Here is a 22,763-nt window from a genome sequence, read left to right as displayed (position 1 = left end):
GGCGCTGCGTCCGTCACTAGGGCGGAAACGCGAGCCCCGCGGGGCCAGGGCCCAGCCGGACTCCCCCTGCGGCCGAGCGCTCGGGCGGCGGGCGGACGCCGGGCAGACGCAGGACCCCAGCGGACGAGGTCTTCGGGCGCCGATCGGGGACCGAGGGCCCGGCGTCCGCACCGTGGAGCCGGCTGCGCGGAGGGAGGGAAGCCCCGGGGCGGCCCCGTCCTGTGGGCGGCGTCCTGAGGGGGAGGCGGGCGTCCNGGGTAGCCGCACGCCTGCCTCCCGCCGCCAGGTGAGCTGGCGGATGTGCAGCAGCGAGGGGCGCAGCCACGCCCGGGGCGCTGCCCGGACCTTCCACGTGAGACCGCTGCAGCCTCACCGTCCGCGCCAAACCTCAGCGAGATGCCCCTTGTGACCCAGTTAGGAAACCCCCTGGGGCAGGAAGGGCCCCGGGGGCGGGGGGGAGCCTAGCTTACACATCAGAAAGCCACCACAGTCCCTGAAGTTAAATTGGGGCCTGTTAGGAGTACTGGTCACTGGGCAGGCTGCCAAAGGTATCAACTACAGAGGCGCGTGGAGAACTTTCCACGGATTCTAAGATAAGATCCCCCTTGCTGTGAAAGGTCACCCTCGGTTTCTGATATGGAAATGGCAGGCTAGGTCATTAGGACCAATCCTTCTGGATTGTAATCCTTCTGCAACAAGGGAGTGAAGAATTCCAGAAAGGTGAGCCTTGCCCCCAGTGAGCATGTTTGTTTGGAAGAGGTATTGGGTTTTTGAGCGCTCAGCTACTGGGGCGTCTGGGTGGTTCAGTCTAGCGTCCAACTTCGGCTCAGGTCATGATCATGAGTTCCAGACCCACATCAGCTTACTTCTACCTGCACAGAGCTTGCTTCAGATTCTCTGCCCCTGCCCCCTCTGCCTGCCCCTCCCCCACTCGCACTCTCTCAAAAATACATAAAACATTTTAAAAATTGTTTTTAAAACAAAAACCGGGGCGCCTGGGTGGCTCAGTCAGTTAAGCATCCGACTTTGGCTCAGGTCATGATCTCACGATTCGTGGGGCTGTTAGTTCGTGCTGACGGCTCAGAGCCTGAACCTGCTTCAGATTCTGTGTCTCCCTCTCTCTCTGACCCTCCCCTGCTCACGCTGTCTCTCTCTCTCTCTCAGAGATAAATAAAAAACATTAAAAAAAAAAAAGCAAAACCTTCAGCTTTTGAGCAAATCTCCCAACAGAACAAAGACCAAAGGGATTAAGTTGTTATTCTGACACCACTGCAGAGACCAAGAGTTGAGTAAAGCCGCAGGTTTCAGGTTGGGGACCCATAATACCAGACTCCAGGAGAAGAGTGACCTGGGAACACCCCAACCTTGCGGGGCCTGAGGCTCAGCTTCAGACCGAGACAGACCCTGATCGCATCAGGTGCCGGGCTGTTTTCGGCTCCTGGCCAGAAGTGGAAGTCAGTCCTTCCACTGTAGAAGAAAGAAGAAAATACCACTGTAGGTCGCAGGTTATCCTCATGGTTTTAAAATGTGTAACATACGGGGCTCCTGAGTGGCTCAGTCGGTTAAGCGTCTGACTTTGGCTCAGGTCACAATCTCATGGTTTATGGGTTTGGGCCCTGCATTGGCCTTTGGACTGACAGTTAGGAGCCTCCTTGAGATTCTCTCTCTCCCTCTCTCTCTGTCCCTGTACCCCAAGTGAATAAATTAACATTAAAAAAATAAAAACAAAATGTGTAATGTATGTCACACACCAGGCAACATGAACACATGATCAAATTTAAAAAAAACAAAACTGATCTGTGGGTGATCCAGATAATGAAGTTTGCAAGCACACAGTTTTAATTAGGCTGAATATGTTCAAAGAAGTGATACTGGAAATTATAGCAAGGAGTCAACTCAGAATTCTGGATCTGGAAAATACGATAATAGCTTAGAGCAGAAGAGGGTGTTGGTGAAGCAGAAAGTAGTTAGAAGGCCACCCCATCAACAAGCAGGGAGGGTGAAGTCGGCACAGGGGAGCCGGGGAACCAGGCTAACTCCCGGGAGTGGGTGGTCTCTGGCCAACTTGGCGCCTTCGTCCTGCCCGCGGAGGGTCTCCTCTCCCGCCCTGGACGCTTCTCTGTGGGTTCCAAGGGCTCTTGCCGGGAGGCTTGGAAGCGGAGGAGGGTGGGCTCCTCACTTCCGGAGGCGCGCGCAGTGCTAAGGGCAGGTGAGAGGCTCCGAGCAGATTCCCCGGTGACCCGCGGTGGCAGGACAGGCACAGTGCGGCGGCTACAGCCGTGCCTGTCGGAAAGGGGAGAAACGAGGCACAAGGGGTGATTCTTTTTGCCTGTGAGTGTATGAAAAGGCTTTATTTTGATCTCACTCCTGAACAAGAGTTAACTGGTATAGAACTCGCTGGCAGTTGTTTCCTATCAGAATTTTAACGACACCACTCTTTGGAAGCTCTTGCTGCTGAGGAGCTCGCCGTCCATTGAATTGCCATTTCTGGGAAGGAAATCTGCCTTTTCTTGATGTGTTCCTTGTGTTCCTGACATTTCGCTACAGTAACTGTTAAGTGTGGATTGATTTTCGGTGACCCTGCTTGGCTCTCGGTGTGTTCTTTCTGTCTTCAATCCTGGACATTCCAGTCGCTTGTCTGCACATAAATGTGGTCTGTGGTCTGCACCCTGACCTCGGCTCTCTTATTCTGGGTCTCCTGTGAGGGGATAGATTGAAACTACTCCGTCTGCTCTCTGTGTCTCAAAACTGCTCTTCCTAATTTTTACCTGTGCTCTCTTCAGGAAATCTGTCTCCACTGGTGCTCACTTAGGGTTTGTATCATGTACTGAGATGGGGTTGCTTTGGGGTAGTTTTGGGGGATGACTTCATGTCTCATTTCCAATTTTCTTTGTTATACTTGTTCTCATTTCATTTTGTCCAGTTCTTGTTTTATAATCTCTTCTAATTTTTCTGGACATTTTCTCTTTATCCAACGTGCGAATCCTAAACATGGTTATTTTAACATCTGCTCTATTGTTTTAATTTTTAGTTGTTGTATTGTTTTCATTTCATCTGGGATGAATTCATCTGCTGATTGCAGATCTTGTTATCTTTTTCTTAGAGTCATGTGCTTTGGAATTGAGGCTTGCAGGCTCAGTGTAAACAAGGGGCTTGTGTGCTGTGCTCTCTCTCTGCTCACCCGTCTGTGCTTCTCAGTCCCGCGGGTGCCTCCACACAGCCTTTTGGGGCTCTGTGGCGCTGATGTGTGTTCCGTGGGGTGCTCAGGGACCTCGCGCAGCCACCCCCCCCCCAGAAGTGCAGAAGTGTGCAGGCCCATCCTCTCGGGGATCCTCAAGTAATTGCTGCAGGTGATTTTCTTTCACAACTTCCTGTCACAGAGGTGGGAGACATGCCCCAGCTCTGGTTTTACGTGATGCTCTTGGCTGTTGCTCCCCATTCTCTTTGGGTGGTTTTAGACCCTTTGTCCCTCAGGGACAGCATCCCAGCCACGTGCCTGTTTCTGGATCCAGAGCCGTGCAGGTCCAAGGTCCCAATCTTGCACCCTGTTTTGTGTCTTCTTTCACTTTTGGCCTGCAGAAGGGTTATGGTTTTTAATGCTTTCTTTTTAAAATTCTGTGTCGTGGCTGTGGGTGGAGGGATTGCTGGAAGGGTCTCTGAGCACGAACCAAGGGTCCCTGCTTGCCCAGAGGAAGTAAATGTTTGACGCACAAGCGACAATAGAGGGTTTTGTTCTGTTTTAGTTTTTCCTGTTTAATTCCTTGGGCTGAAGAGACTGTAAGTTATGTTTGGTAGATTCCCAATAACTTGCTTCTGTATCAAAAGAAAAGCCAAAGAAAATATTTTAAAAACTTGAAATCTACCTTCTAGAAAGTTTAAAAAAAGGGAATAAGCATTTCCAGATTTCAGAGCGGCTGGAAGTTATTTTTTGGAAGACGTTCAAGATGCTTCTAGGCAGCTGGCGCCGTCTCCGCCCTGCCGGCCGTGCTGCGTCCTGATGTGCGGCGGTTGAGACCTAGCCTTCCTCAGAAGGAAGTGAGGCCGCCAGGGGAAGAGGACCTTGGTTTCCCCGTGGGCGCCCCCCCTGGGAGCGCGGGGCGTGGGCAGCGAGACTGCCCAGGAAGGCAGGAGACGGCGCGGGAACGCTGGCTCTCTGGCAACTCGGAGGAGCGTGGGATGACTCCTCAGTGAATGTTCCAGGTGAGCCTGGGGGGTGAGCTCACCCTTGAGGTCTGGGGACAAACAGTTGAGCCCCACAGACCGCCCGTGCCAGCTCCATGGCCCGTGGGCACCAGTGAGCTCCCCCAGGCTCCTGTGAGCTCAGGCTCTTGGGGGGGGGGGGCGCAGGGCACAGCAGGGAGGGGCTGCCTCTGCCCTCCCCCTTCTACCTTGCATCCACCCACTCTTAAAACCCAGGCGTCTGCAAGGTTCTCACCAAAGTCCTCACAAGAAGGGCAGGACTCGTCCTTCACTTCCTGTGAGCCCGTCAGTGGAATGGAAACATGATTACGTGGGACCTTGCCATTGTATGGCTTGGGGCCCCCTCGGGGTATCAGCACGGAGGCCGTGCGCAGGAGTGGCACACAGCGCCCCGTGAGATTTGCAGGAATGAGTAAAGAAATGCAGGCGTGTTCCTGTCCTTCCAGCTGGCGTGTTATTTCACCGCTAAGCCCACAGCATGGGCCACGGGTCCCGATCTCTGATAGGCGGAGCCCAGGCAGCCGCTGGAGGGGAAGCAGCCCCGTAACGTGGTGTGGCCCGTACGGAACGGCCCGTGTGCAGACGGCTGGCGTCCCCAGGACACAACAGCGAGCAAAACCCAGGAAGCACTTTGCTTTCAGCCTCAGACCGAAGACTCTCCCTTGCACAGACTGACCGGCGCCCTGAGCACTCGCAGGCCGGTGTCTGCGGGGCAGTCATCACCGTGGCATTCAGGCCCAGTAGGGTGAAAACGGTCTGCCTTAACTGTTTGTCGGCTCTGTTTCCCGGCGCTGCCGAGCAGACCGCCGGGGCCGCGGCGCATGGCTCTCCGTCCCGNGCGCGTCGGCCCGTCAGATAATTCAGGACCGTGTCCCCGCAACACCCGTAGCTACGCGTGCGGCGTCCCTTTGTCCCGCATGTTCCGCACTCACAGGGTTCGGGGTGCGGCGGTGGGTGTCTTTGGAGCCACCTTGCCGTCCCCGCAGCGAGCACACCTCCTGGAAAGAACTGGAGGAAATCCCGCGATGAGCTGAGTGGAGGCTCACGGCCCGTGGCCGTGNCCCGCCGCCCCCCCAGGTGCTGTGACCGTGTGCGCTGGGACATTCCGAGGGCTGGGGCCGCTGGAATGGGTCCGTATTCCTACCTGAAGGCCTGAGGTGTCACCGTGGCCACCGTCTGACTGAAACCTGCGCAGCGAGGTGAGAAGTCTGTCCTGGCCCAGGTGCGTGTGGTGGGCACACGGGGTCCACAGCCTGACCTGCACGGCCCTTCTCCCGGCTCCTGAACAGATCGCTGGAACCGATGTAGGGCCATCAGCCTCACCCTGCTACCAACTATGCTGTTTTTTTTTTTTTAATGTTTTATTTATGTCTGAGAGAGAGACAGCGTGAGCAGGGGAGGGTCAGAGAGAGAGGGAGACACAGGATCCGAAGCAGCTCCAGGCTCTGAGCTGTCAGCACAGAGCCCGACGTGGGGCTCGAACCCATGAACCACGAGATCATGACCTGAGCCGAAGTCAGACACTCAACCGACTGAGCCCCCCAGGCGCCCCCGCTGTTTTATTTCTGTATGTTCATGCTGTGGCCCCTGGGCCTCGCTGGCTGGGCAGAGATGCCGCCCCAGAGCCAGCCAGTTCTCAGAGACCACAAGAGACCGGCCCGGGAAGGGCGCCTTCCGCAGGGCACCCGCCAGTCTGGAGCCTCCCCTTTCTGGCACATGCGCCCCAAGAGTCAGGATGCCTGCGCCCTTCTCGCTCGCTGGACACCCAGGGGCCACCGCAGCCCAGACCCCCCAGAACTACCCCGTCGATCCAGTCCTAAGCCCGTTCAGCCGCTCACCTGCTCCTTCCCTGGGAACCATAGTATGGGCTGCCGTCCACCTGCCTCTGTCCCCGACGGTCCTCGGGGTGGCTGCGTGGCCGCCCTGCCCCCCGCTCCTTGGGAGCCGCACGCCTGCCGGTATTTCTCCCTTCACGACAGCCGTCTCTGCCTACCTGTGTCACCACGCCCGATCAGAACAAGTCCCAGGGACATTTTAAAACCGCTCCCTTAGCTTCTTGGCCTGTGGGGCGAGGACTGTCACAGCGACAAGGTCCCGTGGGGGCCTCTGAGGCTGCCCCACCCCCAGCCAAGACCCTGTCCTGAAGGAGCGGCTCCGAGGGCTGTGGTAAGCGGTGGCCCCTCCTCCCGCCCTTCCCGGGGCTGCTCCACAACAAGTGTAGACGTCTGTGGTCGCCGGGGCTTGGGGCAGGGCTGGGGAGGCCCCTCCGTCTGGCGAGAAGAGGCCACGGACGGCCCCCAACAGAGCCACCTGGCGCCGGTGTCAGCAGGTGAGCTCGAGACACTCGGGATCTGATGATATATTTCAGATAATCGCCCAGAAACGGGGGCAGAAACTAAGAGGTGGGAAATAAGAACACGTATGAAAATCACAGGATCCATCCAAGGGCTTCACAGCGCAAAGAAGAAAGAGAAAAGAGAGATGATCATCTATGAAGTAATTTTAAAATGTTTCCAGAGTTGAAGGACATGCTTCTCGAACAGAGGGCTCGACGGGGGACCCTCCGCGAGGCGCGTGGTGATGTTTGAGAAGACGGCTCTCAAAGGGAAAAGCCTGCGAAGAGCCCAGACGGTAAAGGCCGCAGCACAGCAGCTCTGGAGGCCTGGGAGCCTTTACTTCTCTCCACGCAAGGAGCCAGTCGTGCAGAGGCCTGCAGAGCTCCAGCTGCGCGGTCCAGCCTGCTCTCCGTGTCAAGTTCAAGGACCGGCCTGCGGCACTTCAGACTTGCAGGGCCCTGACACAGTTGTTCCTGTGGATATGCCCCCCAAACAGCGCGGTCCCCCAGGAAGGGAGACGTGGACACGGAAACAGGTTCCTGCCGCAGTGGGCAGCGTGGGGGGACGGCAGGGGACGAGATGACGGGATTCCAGGTGAGCCCCTGGAACAGGGGCCAGCGGTGTAGACCCCAGATGCAGGATGTCGGCCGCCGAGCCAGGGGTGTCCACCCAGACGATCCGAGGACGCGGGGCATGCCCTGGATGACAACACAAGGTGCCCGGCCCAGCAGGAGAAGGGGTGCGGGGTGCGGGGAGGGGCGTCTCTGCGATGGGCTGGCAGATGCTTGTCGTGGTCCTCGAGGCCGTTAGGCAGGAAGAATTCCCAAGAGGTTAAAAGAAAACCAAGCAGCTGAAGAAGTGAATTATTGCAGGAAGGCCAAAAAGTAGGGAAGGAGAGAGGGCACATGGAGGGAAAGCGTGGTCAGGCTTTAGGGCAGCCCGTGGGGTCCCCTCCTGTGCTGGGCACCGGGCCAGAGAGGCTCCGCGTCCCACAGACACTGAACCACAGCAGGGTGTTCAGCTCTTCGTCTCTGAAAGTCAGTAACTGGTGGCATGTGTTCAGGACAGGGACGTACAAGCTGGCCGGTCCCCGGGCCAACCAGAGCAGGGCCGTGCCACGTGAGGGTGGGGGGTGGGGGTGGGGAGACCCCAGCTTCTCCCTGGGAGGCCAGGGGAGGCCACAGCTGGCTGCCCGGGGGCCCTGCAGATGGCTGGGGCCGGGGCTTCCCCGGCGCCGCCCTCCCCTGCTGGCGCGGTGTGTCCTGGGAAGGGCTCAGAGCTCCCGGGGCTCCTCGGATGCTGGAATGTTCTGTTTCCTGTGCTGGTTGGTGGCTAAAGGTGGGCACGCTTTACACAAACCCCCTGAGCTGTGCCCCCGCGACCCGCACAGTTCCGCCGAGGCTCGCGACACGTCAGTCTAAGAGCGTGTGCCATGCACGTTCTTATTCTTAGGCTAAGAAAGGATTTCGTAAATGAGACCCAGAAGCACTAGCCATGGAAACAAATGTTGATAAACGCGCTCCATTCAAAGTACCCTTGCTTCTCAAAAAGACACCGTAAAGAAAATTAAAACTGAGCCAAAAGTGAGAGAAGATATTGGCACTTCCTATTTCCTATAGATCAGTATGCAAAATATATAAAGAACTCTTGTAATTCAATTAAAAAGATAAAAACTATAGAGGCGCCTGGGTGGCTTAGTCTGTTAAGCGTCCGACTTCGGCTCCCGTCATGGTCTCACGGTTCGTGGGTTCGAGCCCCGCGTCGGGCTCTGTGCTGACAGCTCACAGCCTGGAGCTGTTTCAGATTCTGTGTTCCCTCCCTTCTGCCCCCCCCTGCTTGAACTCTGTCTCTCTCTCTCAAAANAACTGAGCCAAAAGTGAGAGAAGATATTGGCACTTCCTATTTCCTATAGATCAGTATGCAAAATATATAAAGAACTCTTGTAATTCAATTAAAAAGATAAAAACTATAGAGGCGCCTGGGTGGCTTAGTCCGTTAAGCGTCCGACTTCGGCTCCCGTCATGGTCTCACGGTTCGTGGGTTCGAGCCCCGCGTCGGGCTCTGTGCTGACAGCTCACAGCCTGGAGCTGCTTCAGATTCTGTGTTCCCTCCCTTCCGCCCCCCCCGCTTGAACTCTGTCTCTCTCTCTCAAAAATAAAATAAACATTTAAAAAGATAAAACTATAGGTTCTTTTGGATTAATAGGCAAAATAGATGAACCAACAACTCATAGTAAAGGAAAAACAAATGGCCAATAAAGATATAAAAACACTCACTATAACCAGCTATCAGAGAAATAATTTTCTCCCCAGTGAGACAGCGTCCAGTTGACAGACCAGAAGTCCAGAGCACCTGTTAGTGGGGCCCCTGGGTGGGGCCGCTGCCGGCGGGTGTGCCTCTGGCCTCCGGAAGCATCTGGGAAGGCGTCGCCCCCGGGTGGGGCTGCTTCCGTGTGTGGAGACCCCGCCGTTCGCCCGGAGGCTTCGGGGAAGAAAAACGGAGACGCATGGGACAGCGTGGGCAGAGACGCTCATGGCAGATGCCCCGTTTCAGCAGAGCCTGGGGAGGACCCCAAGTCCAGGGCAACCCCAAGTCCAGGGCAACCCCAAGTCCAGGGCAACCCCAAGGCCAAGGCAACCCCGAATCCAGGGCGAAGGAGAGCCGTGAAATGAACAGTTGCTCCTTGTCTTGATCGTTTATGGCAGAAAAACGCCAGCTGCAGGCGGCCCCGCACAGCACGGGACATTTCTCCTAGAGCAACGCTAAATGATGGGGTGCAAGGGGACGCCAGGGGAAGGGCTGGCCCCGGGTCCAGGCCGGGCAGGCAGGGGACGGGGTGCACGTGGGGCGTGGGAGGGACTGAACTGTGTCTCCCCGAAAGTCACGCACTGAAGTCCTGGTCCCAGCATCCTGAGGAGGTGGCCGGACCCATTCTGACTGCTGTCCTTGTGAGGGAAGTCAGGAGGACACAGACGTGCGTGGGGACGACCCTCTGGGGACCTGGGAGGCCGGCCGTCCACGCACGGAGGACTGCGGGGCGGGGCCTCGGCAGGAGCCGGGCCCCTGGACACCTGACCCTGGACCTCCAGCCCCCAGAACCGGGAGAGGTTTAATCTCTGGTGTTTCAGCCACCCCGTTGTGGGTTGTGGGCTCTGTGCTCGCAGCTTCAGGGAGCTAATGGGCGGGAGCTGGGGGTGGGGGTCGGATCCCGGGGGTTCATGCTCGGACTTTAGAGCTTTTCTATGTTCCACGCGTCACATGTCCCAGAGCAAACGAGCTACAGGACGAGCATTTGTTGCCCGTCTGCTCTGGGGGCAGGGGGTCCTAGCCCGTCCCGGCTCGTGCCCGGGCCTGGGCGGGTCCTTCTGACCCTGTCACTCACCTGTGAAACGCGCGGATCACAACAGGTGCTGCAGGGTGGCTGTGAGGTCTGAGTGCAGCTTGCGGTGAGATGGCAGCGTGGTGCCAGACGGACCAGCAAACCCCAGGGGCTCGTGGCCGTGATGCTGGGTAGGGGTGGTCACCCGATTCCCCACGGGAGAGACTAAGGCGCAGGGTGGCGACTGCAGGCTGGACCGTGGGTCCCCCGGGGAAATGGAGGACCTGGAGTCACGCCTGGCTCTGGACTGGCCCCTCCTTCCCGGAGCATCTAAGGGGGGGGCACGAAAAGGTGGGGATCCCCTCCCACAGCAAGACTAAAACAGAAGTGATTTCTCCACAGGGACCTTTCTGGAAGCCCAGAAGCAGCAAGCTCACTCCGAGGAGGACTCGGCCTCTAACCGCACCGCCGCCGGCCCCGACGTCCACGGAGCAGCGAGGCCCTCTGCCCCAGCTCACCGCAGGCTGGGCAGTGTCACCGCAACTCTCGCCTCCGTCCCCAGGAGGCACCTGGGTCCTGGGCCAGATCTGAGCTGGGTGCCGCACTGGCTCGGCCTCTGGGCTACAGGGCCCAGCTCTGCCCACCAGTGCCGGCTGCACGGCCAGGGGTGCCCAGGGGGCCCGCAGAAGCCGACGCCAGCCCTGCCGGGGCAGCACGGCCGGGCAGCCCCTTCCGAGGAGGGGACGGCGGCAAACAGCCCGTCTGGATAACCTGGGGCTGCCGAGCCGGCTTGTGCTGGGTGCCCCCAGGCTCTTCCGTGACCAGCCAGCAGAACTTTCCCAGTCAGGCCTGAAGAAGCCCGATTTCTTTCTTTGTTTTTAATTTTTTTAATGTTTATTTATTTTCAAGAGAGAGAGACAAAGAAACAGAGTGTGAGCTGGGAAGAGGCAGAGAGAGAGAGAGAGAGAGAGAGAGAAGCTGAAGCAGCTCCAGGCTCTGAGCTGTCAGCACAGAGTCCAACGTGGGGCTCGAACCCACAAACTGTGAGATCACGAGCCAAAGTGGGACACTTAACTGACTGAGTCACCCAGGCGTCCTGAGAGGAAGGCTGATTTCTGCTGCGAAGGCGTCTGCTTCAAAACCAGGTGACGCAGCCGGGGTGCTAACAAACCAACGTCAAAGCAAACAAGCAAATCTTTTAAAAATGTTAAAGAGAAAGGAAGAGAGTTTATGGAAGCCCGAGTTGGGCCAGCTGCCCGAACACACGACCTTCAGGAGGAGGGACGGCCCCGGGGAGGGACTTCCGGGCAGCGTTGTATATATTTGCACATAAGGACGTCCTCACAACCTAGGACGGTGCGGGAGGCTACAGCCTTCGTCTTCTGTCTCTGGTTTGTGCCAGGCTGTGCGACGCGAATCCTATGGGGACCAGGGAGGTTTTCTCTCTTTCTTGCCTGTATGTGTGGATGCACCTTTTTGCTTAAGTGTTCAACGGAGCAGAGGGACGGTGTGTGCGGGGCAGGAGCAGACCCGGGCTCTGAGGTTTGCGGAGTCACTCTGACCTGTCCGTGCTGGAGCTTGGCTTCCCCGGGCGGCCAGGAGCAGGGCCCACGGGCATGAGCACATGGAACTTTCCTTTATTTTACCGCCTTTTTTGAAGCGAGGATTGAGGACAGTGCAGAGCATCGGACCTTTTCCCTAAAGATTTCAGGGACATTTGCACAGAAGCGCTTCAGGAGTGGGGGACAGGATTCTCCCCCAAATCTCTCCTCCCTGTGTGGTCTGCATCCTCAATAACCCACTGGGGCAGTTTTACTTAAAGTCGGCACTGAGTGCCCCCGAGAGAGCAGTGACCGTGGAGGACGGCTTGTTGTCACGGCCCCTGCGTGGGGACAGAGACCGGCCTGGCCGTCTGAGGTCCAGCTGGCAGAGGTGACGAGCTCTGGGCGCAGAGGGAAGCGTGGGCCGGTGATGGCCGCTCATCCACCTGCTACGGAGGGACGTCCCCCCGGAAAAGGTGCAGTTGTCAACATGAAGGTCTCTGACTCCCGCGTGCGCCCGAGAAACAAGATGTGGACCCGTCAGATTTGGGCGGTGGCTACTTGTGGGTGGTCAGCACAGGACGGAGTGAGGGGGCGGGTGACGCCTCGCCAGCTGACAAGCCGTGTCTGTGGCGTGGGGCAGACACGGGCTCTGCCTTCCGGGAGACCTGCATTTCCCTGCCCCACCCACCCCCCTCGGACACTCCACGAGCCGGTCTGGGGCCCGGGGCTGATGGCTCTCGAGGCTTCTGCGTGGCCCGGCATCAGACTAGTGTGAGCTGTGGACGGACCCCAGCAGCCGGGTGGAGGGTGACGGAGGCCACGTGGGGGCACCTGCTACGCTGTCCCTTCATGTTGTTAACGGTCGAGTGGTTCAAAGTAGACTGGACTGATCTACTTCAGGGCGAGGGAACTCTTTAAAGGAGTTTTTTTTTAATGTTTTTTATTTATTTCTGAGAGAGAGACAGCATGAGCAGGGGANCCCCCCCCCCAGGTACCCCTAAAGGAGATTTTTTTTAAAAGTTTATTTATTTTGAGAAAGAGAGAGCATGCAGGGGAGGGGCAGAGAGAGAGGATCCCAAGCAGGCTTTGTGCTGCCAACACAAAGCTTCAGGAGACTTTTAAAAAGCAGAAATAGCGGGGTGCCTGGGGGGCTCAGTCGGTTAAGGTCCGACCTCGGCTCAGGTCATGATCTCACGTTTCATGGGTTTGAGCCCCGGGTTGAGTTCTGTGCTGACAGCTCAGAGCCTGGAGCTGCTTCGGATTCTGTGTCTCTCTATCTCTTTGACCCTCTCCTGCTCACGCTGTCTCTCTCTCTCTCTCTCTCTCAGAAATAAATAAAAACATTAAAAAAATATATTTACAAAAAAGCAGAAATAGAAAGTGTCAGATTGGGGCTCAGTTAAGCCTCCAACACTTGATTTCAGCTAAGATCATGATCTCATGAGTCATGAGTTCGAGCCCTACGTCGGGCTCTGCACTGAAAGTGTGGTGCCTGCTTGCGATTCTCTCTCTCCCTCTCTCTCTGTGCCTCCCCGCATTGTGCTCTCTCTGTCTACCTCAAAATAAATAAATACATACACACACACACACACACACGAAAATGCCAGATAAATAGAGTGCCACTTGCCTAATAACAAGACAGTTTCAAGCCATGTTTTTCAGCCATTCAGGGGTACTTGCCTCGTGCACCCCTGATTGTTACAGGTAAGGAAACAAGTTCTGGAAGGGTCAGGACTTGGCAGCGCCATGCAGTGGTCAGTGAGAGAGCTGGGGCTTGTCCCCCGATCACCCGTCACCAAAGTAGTGAGGTCGCAACAACACAGGCTATGTTTAAACCACGTGAAAGAAAAAGGACGAGAGTCACCCGGTCACGGCGGATGAGAATGCGTGGCTTCAACTGCAAAACAAGATCAGCAAGGATTCAGCAGCAACAAGCCGAGAAGCAGCGAGGGTGGACAGCAGCCCCCGCTCTCCGTTCGTCGGTAACCTGCCAGGCCACGCGAGACCCTGTCACGTGCAGTTGCGACGTGGCACACTGTCGTTCCGGCAGGTCCAGCCACCCTCAGTGGCTGCGACACAGGCCCTGAGAGCGTGTGGACCAGTGGCCATCCGCTGTCGCTCACCTGCCTCGTGGGGACCCTCCTCTCCGTGTCAGGCTTTTCCCGCCAGCGAGCGCCCCAGCCCCTCTCACCTCCGTGCCGTGCAGATGCTCTTCCTCGTCAGCCTCCACGACGTGAGCAGACGGGATGTGAGCGGAGTCCCGAAGGGCCGTGTGTTCGTGTGCGAAGCACGTGCGTGGCCAGCTGGTCCCAGAAGAACGGGGCCCCCCAGGACAGGCCTGGCCTGTGTCCGTGACCCAGAGCCTGGAGCCCTCGGGGATGGTGTCCGGGACGGGCCAGCCCCATGTGGGGGCAGCTGTGTACCTGTGCCCTGCGGAAGGAGCCACTTCGTGCCCCCCCACCCCGGCTGCAGTCTCTTTTACAACGTGCTCTTGAGGGACCATGGCGAGTTCTACTTTCATAAAAATGGGAAGATGACAAACAAAGCCACCTCTGACCACAGCCCACTGTACAGACACAGTTCGGTGATTTCCAGTGCGTGTCTAGAGTTCTGCGGCCAACACCACAGTCGGGCTCAGGACAGATTTCCCACAATCCCACTTCCACCTCCAGCCTCAGGAAAGCACGGATGTGCCTCCTGCCTCTGCACATCTGCCTCTTCTGGACGTTCTGAATAAATGGGATCCTACGCTACCTGGTTTTTCATCCGTTTTTTTCCATTGTGTCCTAACTTTGAGGTCCTTTCCTGTAGCAGGAAGTATTCCTCTCCTTTCCACTGTTGAGTAGTATCCTATCACACGAATCTACTGTTTATCTGTTTGCCAGCTTGTGGGTGTTTGGACTATTTGCAGTTTGGGGACATTAAGAATAAGGCTATTATAGAACCCCCCCCGGGGGGCTCAGTCGGTTAAGCCTCTGACTTGGAATCAGGTCCCGGTCTCATGGTTCATAGGTTCATGCCCCGCACCGGGCTCTGCACTGACAGTGTGGAGGCTGCCTGGGACGCCCTCCCCTCGCTCCCTCTCTGCCCCTCCCCTGCTTGTGTGTGTGCAAGCACTCTCTCAACATAATGAATAATAAAAACTTTAAAAAAGAATAATGCTGTTATGAATATTCATGTGCATGTATTTGAGTTGCTGTATGTTGTATTTTTCTTGGGTGGATTCCCAGGAGCGGAATTGCTGGCTCCTGTGGTGAGTTTATGCTGGAATCCTTAAGGAATTACTCTTCTCCCGGTGGCCTCACCACTGCACGTTTCCATCGGCGGAATTTGGAGGGTCCAGTTCTGCTACATCCTTGAAAACACAAGATATTTGAAGGGGGTCAGGAGAGCCACCACAGAACATGCTGCCCTGTCACGGGATCACCTGCTGAGAAACAGTGTGCCCCCGGCGCAAAGCCAGGGCGCAGGTGTCCCCCGGGAAGGCGCCCTCCCGCGCCAGGGAGGGGAGACAGACCGCTCTTAGCTCTGGGGATGGTGCTGACTCCCGTCTGTGTAACAAACTTGCCTAAATCACCTTGTCTTCCAGTACTTTCCCCCGTGTATTTTTCTTCCCCCAGCTTACCATCCCTAGAAACCCAAAGCACTTTTCCTTTTTCTGGTCACTTCCCTACAATTTACTGCCCTTTGTTAAAAAGGAATATAACCCCCCAGGCCAAATAGGATTTGAGTTTTTCTCGTCTTTTCTGTGACACCTCCCTTGTGCACAGAAAATAAACATTTTCTCCTGTTACTCTGTCTATCGTCAGTTTAATTTGCACACTCCAGAAACTGCATCTAAGAAGATACAGGGAAAATTTTTCCCTCCCCTGCAGTAGCGAGTGTGGTTTTTACTATAGCCGTTCTGATGAACATGAAGTAGTATCTCAACATGGCTGGAATTAAAAAAAATTTTTTTTTATAGTTTATTTATTTTTTGAGACAGAGAGAGACAGAGCATGGGGGTGGGTAGGGTCAGAGAGAGAGAGGGAGACACAGAATCTGAAACAGGCTCCAGGCTCAGAGCTGTCAGCACAGAGCCCAACACGGGGCTCGAACCCACGAACTGTGAGATCATGACCTGAGCCGAAGTCGGACGCTTAACTGACTGAGCCCCCAGGCGCTCCATCAACATGGCTGGAATTTTCATCTGCCTAATGATAAACGGCGTAGAGTACTTTTCTGTGTGCATTGGCGTTTTGTGTGAAATGGTCAAACGTCTGTTCAAGTCACCTTTTCATTGGTTTGCTTGTTTTCTCAGAACTGAGTTATGTGAGTCGTTATAAATTCTGTCACCAGTCCTGTGCTGGAAGCATAAGGCGGCATCACTGCCTCCCAGCCTGTGCCTCCTTCTGTTTTCTTCATGGTGTCTCTGGAGCACACAGGTTTTTAAGTTTAGTGAAGACAGACTTAGGGATTCTTTTAGCAGCTCGAGCTTTTGCTGTCACATCTGATAGCGCTTTGTCCAACAGAGTCCTATAGGCTCGCCGTGTTTTCTCGAGGGGCTTCCGTGGTGTTCGCCACAGGGAGGCCTCAGATGCATTCAGGGTGAGTGTCCGTGTAAGGGCCTCAGTGGTCCTCATGGACATTCGGTTGTCTCAGCAAATACACTTTTCTTTCGGGGAATGTTTTCACGTATAGATTCAATTTTGCACACATGTATGGCCTATTCATATTCCCTGTTCTATCAGTCTTGATAAATTGCATTTTTTTTACAGGGCCCCTCCTTTTTGAGTTGTGAATTTATGGCACAAAATTTCCACAACATTCTCTGATTTTTCTCTTATTTACTTTAACATTATTTTTAACATTTATTCATTTTTGAGAGACAGGGAAGGACAGAGCACGAGGGGGTGTGTGACAGAAAGAGGGGAGACATGGAATCTGAAACAGGCTCCAGGCTCTGAGCTGTCACGTCAGCACAGAGCCCGGTGTGAGGCTCGAACCCAGAAACTGCGAGATCGTGACCTGAGCTGAAGTCGGACGTTTGACTGAGCCACCCAGGCGCCCCCTGATTATTCTTTTAGTCTCCTTAGGTTCTGTAGTGATAACTCCCTTTTCCATTTCTGATATGGCAAATTTTTTGCCCTTTTTTATTCTGCAATGCTGAGGTTTTATGAACTTCATTGCTTGTTTTCAAAGTAATAATGATTTGCTTTATTGATTTTTTCTGTCATTTGTCATGTACTGTTTCATAGATTTCTGCTCTCATTCTTTTCCTTCTACTCACACTGAATTTAAATTACTCTCCCTTTTTTAGCTTCTTAAGACAGAACCTAGATCATTGATTTTTAAACTAACTTTTTTCATATAAGCATTTAAAAATAGCTGTATCCCACACATTCTGTTATGTTGGTTTGCATCCTCATTCAGTTTTAAGTATTTCCTAATCCCCTTTGTGATTTATTATGTGGTCCATGGATTACTTGGAAGTTTGTTGTTTAATTTCCCAATGTCGGTAGTCTTTTAGGAAATCTGTTATCATTAGTGTCTTTTTTAATGTATTGTGTTCAGACAACATATTCTCTGTGATTTCAAGCCTTTGAAATCCACTGAAACATATATGTATTTTTTGGTCCCAGGATATGGCTTAGCTCCATGAATATCCCTTGCACACTTAAAAATGGTGTGTAACATGCCGATGACTTCATAACATTCTCCGGAGGTTGGTTAGGGCAAGCTGGGTGACGGTGCTCCCCAAACTCGTGCAGCCTCCACAACTCTGCACGTGCGCGTACTTGCTCTCTCACCTGGGGTGAGAGGAGGAGTTAAATCCACCACCTTTGGGGACTGTCTGAGTTCTTCGCGGGATGTTGTACGAGTCGGGGTTTTCCAGAGACGCGGAAGCAATAAGACACGTAGGTATATAGACAAGGAGATTCATTTCCAAACCTGGGTCAGATGACAGGAGGCACTCGAGCACCACAAGCCAGGTGGCCCAGGTGGCCGAGGTGGCCGTGGTGGCCGTGGTGGCCGTGGTGGCCGTGGTGGCCGAGGTGGCCGAGGTGGCCGAGGTGGCCATCGTGGCCGTGGAGAACAGCAGAGGCCCAGTCTGGCTTGAGCAGACCTGTGGCATTGGCTGTTTAGTCACAATCTTTCCAGAAGGAGGGTAGACAGGGAGCCTGTGTTAGCAGAGAAGTTCTGGGTCAAGTGAACAAAAGTCTAACCTGAATCATAGAAACAGGGAGCCACGGCCCCTCAACAGTTTCCAGACTAGAGCCGGTTTCCAGACCCGGAACCACTTGAACGGAAGGGCCCCTTCGAGGAAGGATTCTGGGACGCTGCCTCCCCCAAAAGGACTGATGGCCTTCTACCAGGGTGACTGAGCACAGGGGGGAAGGAAGTCATCAGACCTTTGGGGACCGCTGGACACTGGCTCTGAACTGACATAAAATCCAGGAGACCCAGGACCTCACTCTGACCCAGCGGTTAGAGTGGGGGGCTTGTGGCCTGCCCTAGCACCCGCCCTGCGGTGCTGTCCCCAGGTTTAGGGAGCATAATTGGCATTGACATACCCAGCAGCTGGCAGACCCCACACGACGCCTCCCATACCCGCGTGGTGAGAGGGAGGCCGGGGGAGCCACGAGAGCCGCCCCCGCCTCGGGAAGCAGCGAGCTGGGAGCAAGGCCGCCCTCCTAGAGGGACTGCAGAGGCCAGGCCGCCAGCGGTGACGCGGACGGTGCTCGGGGGTCGGTCCCTCCACGTCCCGTTGAAATCACCTGTTGGGCCTGCGTCTTGGAAAATGATGGTGGTTTTTCCTAAGCTTGACCAGCAGGTGACTCAGCTGCAGCTGTACCCAATGTGGACTTATTGCTTCAACAAATGAACACTTCCCCGTGGCTGGTAGGCTGCTGTGGGTCTGGAAACTTCCTTTTTGTCCATCTCCACGGGGATGCCCCAGAAGCAGCCGCTTCCAGCCGCGGGGCCGGCACTTTGCTGTCTGGCCGCAGGGCCACATCCCTCTCTTGCCTGTCATCGTAATTCCCTTTGCCAGGATCTCGAGCACCTCTCCCTTCCACAGGATGTCACGCTGGTCCGTGACACAGAGGACACTGTGCTGCTTGCACCCGGGGAGCAGGAAACAGCAATAACTCTACATTGTTGAGAGTCTCGTGTCAGAGGGCGGGGACTTGAAAACCTCAAGGGCCTCCCACCTCCGTGGAACTTACTGGGGTCCAGGGGCGGGGGCACTCCCAGAGGCCCCCCGAAGGTGAAGGCAAGCTACTCCATCTGGCCCCTCGTACAACCAGAAAGAGGCACAATGCCTAATCTTGTGTGATGTGCTTTGACCTTTTCTTATTAGGTGCACACGCAGGATTGTGACGTCTTCTGAAAGAACTGATCCTTTTGTCATTGTGAAATGTTTCTCTTTATCTCTGGGAACACTGTCTTGAGGTCTACTTTGCCAAATATGAGTACAGTTACATCACCTTTCTTAGGATTATATTTTCCCACTGTACCTCTTCTGCATCCCTTTACTTCTGGTCTCTTCTTTTGTAAATTTCATATGCAGACTACAAGCCATTTTTATATTTAAGATACATTTTTAACAACAGTATATATTTGGGTCTTACCTTAGTGTGCGGTCTGACAGTCTCTACCTTTTAACTGAAGTTATTAGTCCATTTACATTCACTGTAACTATTGATATGGTTGCATGTCATCCCATCTGTCCCTTTTTGTCTCTTTTGTTATTCTTGTGGATTAACTGAGTATTTTTCATATTCAATTTTATCTTTTTTTTTAGCTACACTACTTTTAAAAGTGATTGTTCTGGATTATAATAGGCATCCTTAATTTGTCAGAATTACCACTTCTGATACAACAGAAGAAATTCCCAGCAGTATAATCCCTTTGCCTTCCTTTCTTTGTGCTACTGCTGCGTACTTCTACACGTCACAGGCTCTGTCAACAGTGATTAAGGCTTTTGCTTTGAACAGTTGCCTTATTTGATTGAAGTATAATTGACAGTATCTTACTTAGTTTCGCACATATTTCCCCATGATTTTATACTTTTATACATGATGAGATGATCCCCGTGATGAGTCCAGTTTCTATCTGTCACCAAAGTTATTACAGGATTATTGACTGCATTTGCTATGCTGTACATGATGGCCCCGTGTCTTAATCTATAACTGGGTATTTGCACCCCTTCACCCCCTTCACCTCCCTCCACCCTCTGATAACCAACAGATTGTTTCCTCCATCTGTGTGCTTCTGTTTTGTTTGTTTACTTGCTTTGTTTTTTAGAGTCCACCTATCAGTGAAATCACGTGGTATTTTTCTTTGACTGACTTACTTTACTTAGCTTTATACCCTCTAGATTCATCCATGTTGTTGTGAATAGTAAGATTTCATTCTTTTTTTGGGGGGGGGTATTTATTTTTGATAGAAAGTGCATGTGTGTGCATGGGTGCCCATGAAGTGGGAATGGTCAGAGAGAGGGGGGAAGAGGATCTGAAGCAGGCTCTGTGCTGACAGCGGGGCGCCCGATGCAGGGCTCAAACTTATGAACTGCGAGATCGTGACCCGAGCCAAAGTCAGACGCTTAACCAATTGAGGTACCCAGGTACCCCTGTTCTTTTTTTAATGGCTGATTAATATTCTACTGTGTTTCTATCTGTATCTATATCTGTATCTATATNAACCCACGAACCGCGAGATCATGACCTAAGCAAAAGTCGGACGCTTAACCGACTAAGCCACCCAGGCGCCCCTCCATTCATCTATTTTTTAATGTTTTATTTATTCTTGAGACAGAGAGAGACAGAACATGACTGGGGGAGGGGCAGAGGGGGGGGAGGACACAGAATCTGAAGCAGCTCCAGGCTCCGAGCTGTCAGCACGAATCTCAACGTGGGACTCGAACTCACAAACCGCGAGATCATGACCTGAGCCAAAGTCAGATGCTTAACCAGCTCAGCCAGGTGTCCTGTCCATTCATCTATTGCTGGACGCTTGGGCCGCTTCTGTAGTTGGGCTCTTGTGGATAACGCTGCAGTGAACATGAGCATCCAGCTCTCTGAATTGGTGTTTTCATTTTCTTCAAATGCTCAGTAATGGAATTACCTATCTGGAATTCCCATTTTTATTTTTTTGAGGAAACTACATAATGTTTTCCATAGTGACTGTACCAATCAATTTTATTTTTTAATGTTTATTTGTTTATTTTGAGAGAGAGAGAGAGAGAGAGAGCACGTGAGCAGGAGAGGGGCAGAGAGAGAGGGAGAATCCCAAGCAGGCTCTGTGCTGTCAGCGTGGAGCCAAACTCAGGGCTCGAACCCATGAACCCCTAGATGACCTGAGCCAAAACCAAGAGTCAGACCCTCAACCAACTGAGCCACCCAGGCACCCTGCCAATCGATTTTAAATATATAAAATTTATGAAAAGAAAAAAAATCTGTTTCCTACTTATTTGACATTTAGGATACTCTTCATTCCAGTGTGTAGGTGCAAGTTTCCAGATAGTATAATTTCCGTTTATCTTGAACAACTTCCTTTTCCATTTCCTATGGTGCTGGCCTGTTGGTGACAAATTCTCTACATTTTTTGTTTCTCTCAAAATGGCTTTTTTAGTCTTGATTTTTGAAGAATATTCTCCTTTGATACAGAAATCTATGTTGGAGTTTCTTCCTTTCAGCAAAGCTGAGACGTTGCTCCATTGCCCGACCTTCATTTTTCTGTTGAGAAGTCAGCTGCCATTTTCCAGTTTGTAAGAACCTGTTTTATTCCAATTTTACTACATACATCGTTGATAACTTCCATTGACCTGTCTGTATGTTTCCTGATTCTTTTAATTTTTCCAATAGAATATTAGCACTGTCGAAAACAATTTAGGCCTCAGATACCGTATCTTTCAATCCTACACTTTCCATTTCTCATCTGAGATTACCTGTCTCCTCGTACATCATATCTACCTTTTCCTGTAGATTCTCTAACACAGTTAGGTTTCCTCCACCAAACCCAGAATATCCAGCTATACTCTCAAGCCCATTTCTGTAGTCAGTCAAGTGGGCAGTGCCATCAGTCCCTGTGGGTCAGAGGTCTGACTGCATCTCTGTCCTGGGCTGATGGTCGTGGCCTCCTCACTGCCTGCAACTGCTGGCTGACCCTGCCCCTGGTCTAACTGTTACTGTCAAGACCTGGAACCCAAGGCCATTGCAGCACCCCCAAGGCCATGTCCAGTCCTCAGAGGACAGACACGTGGCGCTCTCTCAGGGCTGGAGAACGCCTCATCCCGTGTTAGAGAATCGTGACGTTAGAGAATGAAGGGAGTGGGGAGGTGTCCTCACCAGGGAGGTGGGACACGGCGGGGGTTTGTCCACGTCACCCTTCCTGTCTCGCTGAGCCTTTAGCCTCCTTCTTTAGGCCATGCTTCCCCACATTAACGTGGAGACATGCACATGTAACATGCCTATTTGTAAGTGTACGTTCTGACTCCGCAGGTTTGGGGTGGGGCTTGAGAGTCGGTATTTCTAAAACGCTCCAAGGCCACTGCTGCCGCCCTTGCACCACACAGAGGGTCTGAGGCCAGGGAGTTCAGTCTCATTACCCGCCACCTGCCACTGTGTAGCACCCCCCCCATCCAACCTGGGCCGTCATTAATGCCACCTGCAGGTGCTCGAACCAGTATTTTAAATCCTGGTGTGCAGCCGGGCCGTTTCCTTCTTCCCAGGCCAGCACCTTCGATCCTTCGACGGCTGCTCCTGGACACAGAGAGGCGAGCTTCTGTACCTCCTTGTGCAGAAAGGCTCTCTCTGCCCGGAGCAGTCTTTGTGCTTGTCCATCTGTGCCCTGGGGCCTCCCGACCATCTGACTTCTACGGGCTTTTGGGCTGTGGGGGTGTTAGAGTGGGTCTTGAAAGCAATTGGCATCCACTTGAGAGTCACCTGCCCCAGGAACAATCTCTGCGAAGCTTCTGCCAGCAAGGGAGGCTCAGGGACACAGGGGCCCTATGTCCCAACGGTCTCCACCTGACCTAGCCAAACACGAATGTAGATGTTGCTGTGCAGGGGTGGGTAGATGTGGTCAGCACCTGCCATCCCCTGAGTTTAAACAAAGGAGATCTCCCTTCATAATCTGGGAGGCTCTCATCAGCCAATTGAAATGCCCTGAAGAGACTGTTAGAAATATGGCCCATGGAGGTGGGCTGGCGAGGACTCAGGATGAAGGGAGAGCTGTTATCTTACAGGACACACACCACCATGAGCAGAATGTTGGTGGCAAGGCGAGCGTTAAAGTTGGTGGGGCCTCCGATGGGAGCCAGGGGCCTGTTACTGGAAACCAGAGGAGCAGCGCAGCCGGTGACGCCGTGGCAGAAAACCG

The sequence above is a fragment of the Crocuta crocuta genome, unplaced genomic scaffold, assembly GCF_008692635.1.
Source record: "Crocuta crocuta isolate KB4526 unplaced genomic scaffold, BGI_CrCroc_1.0 scaffold466, whole genome shotgun sequence".
Taxonomy (NCBI): domain Eukaryota; kingdom Metazoa; phylum Chordata; class Mammalia; order Carnivora; family Hyaenidae; genus Crocuta; species Crocuta crocuta.
Note: the sequence above shows the minus strand (reverse complement) of the source record.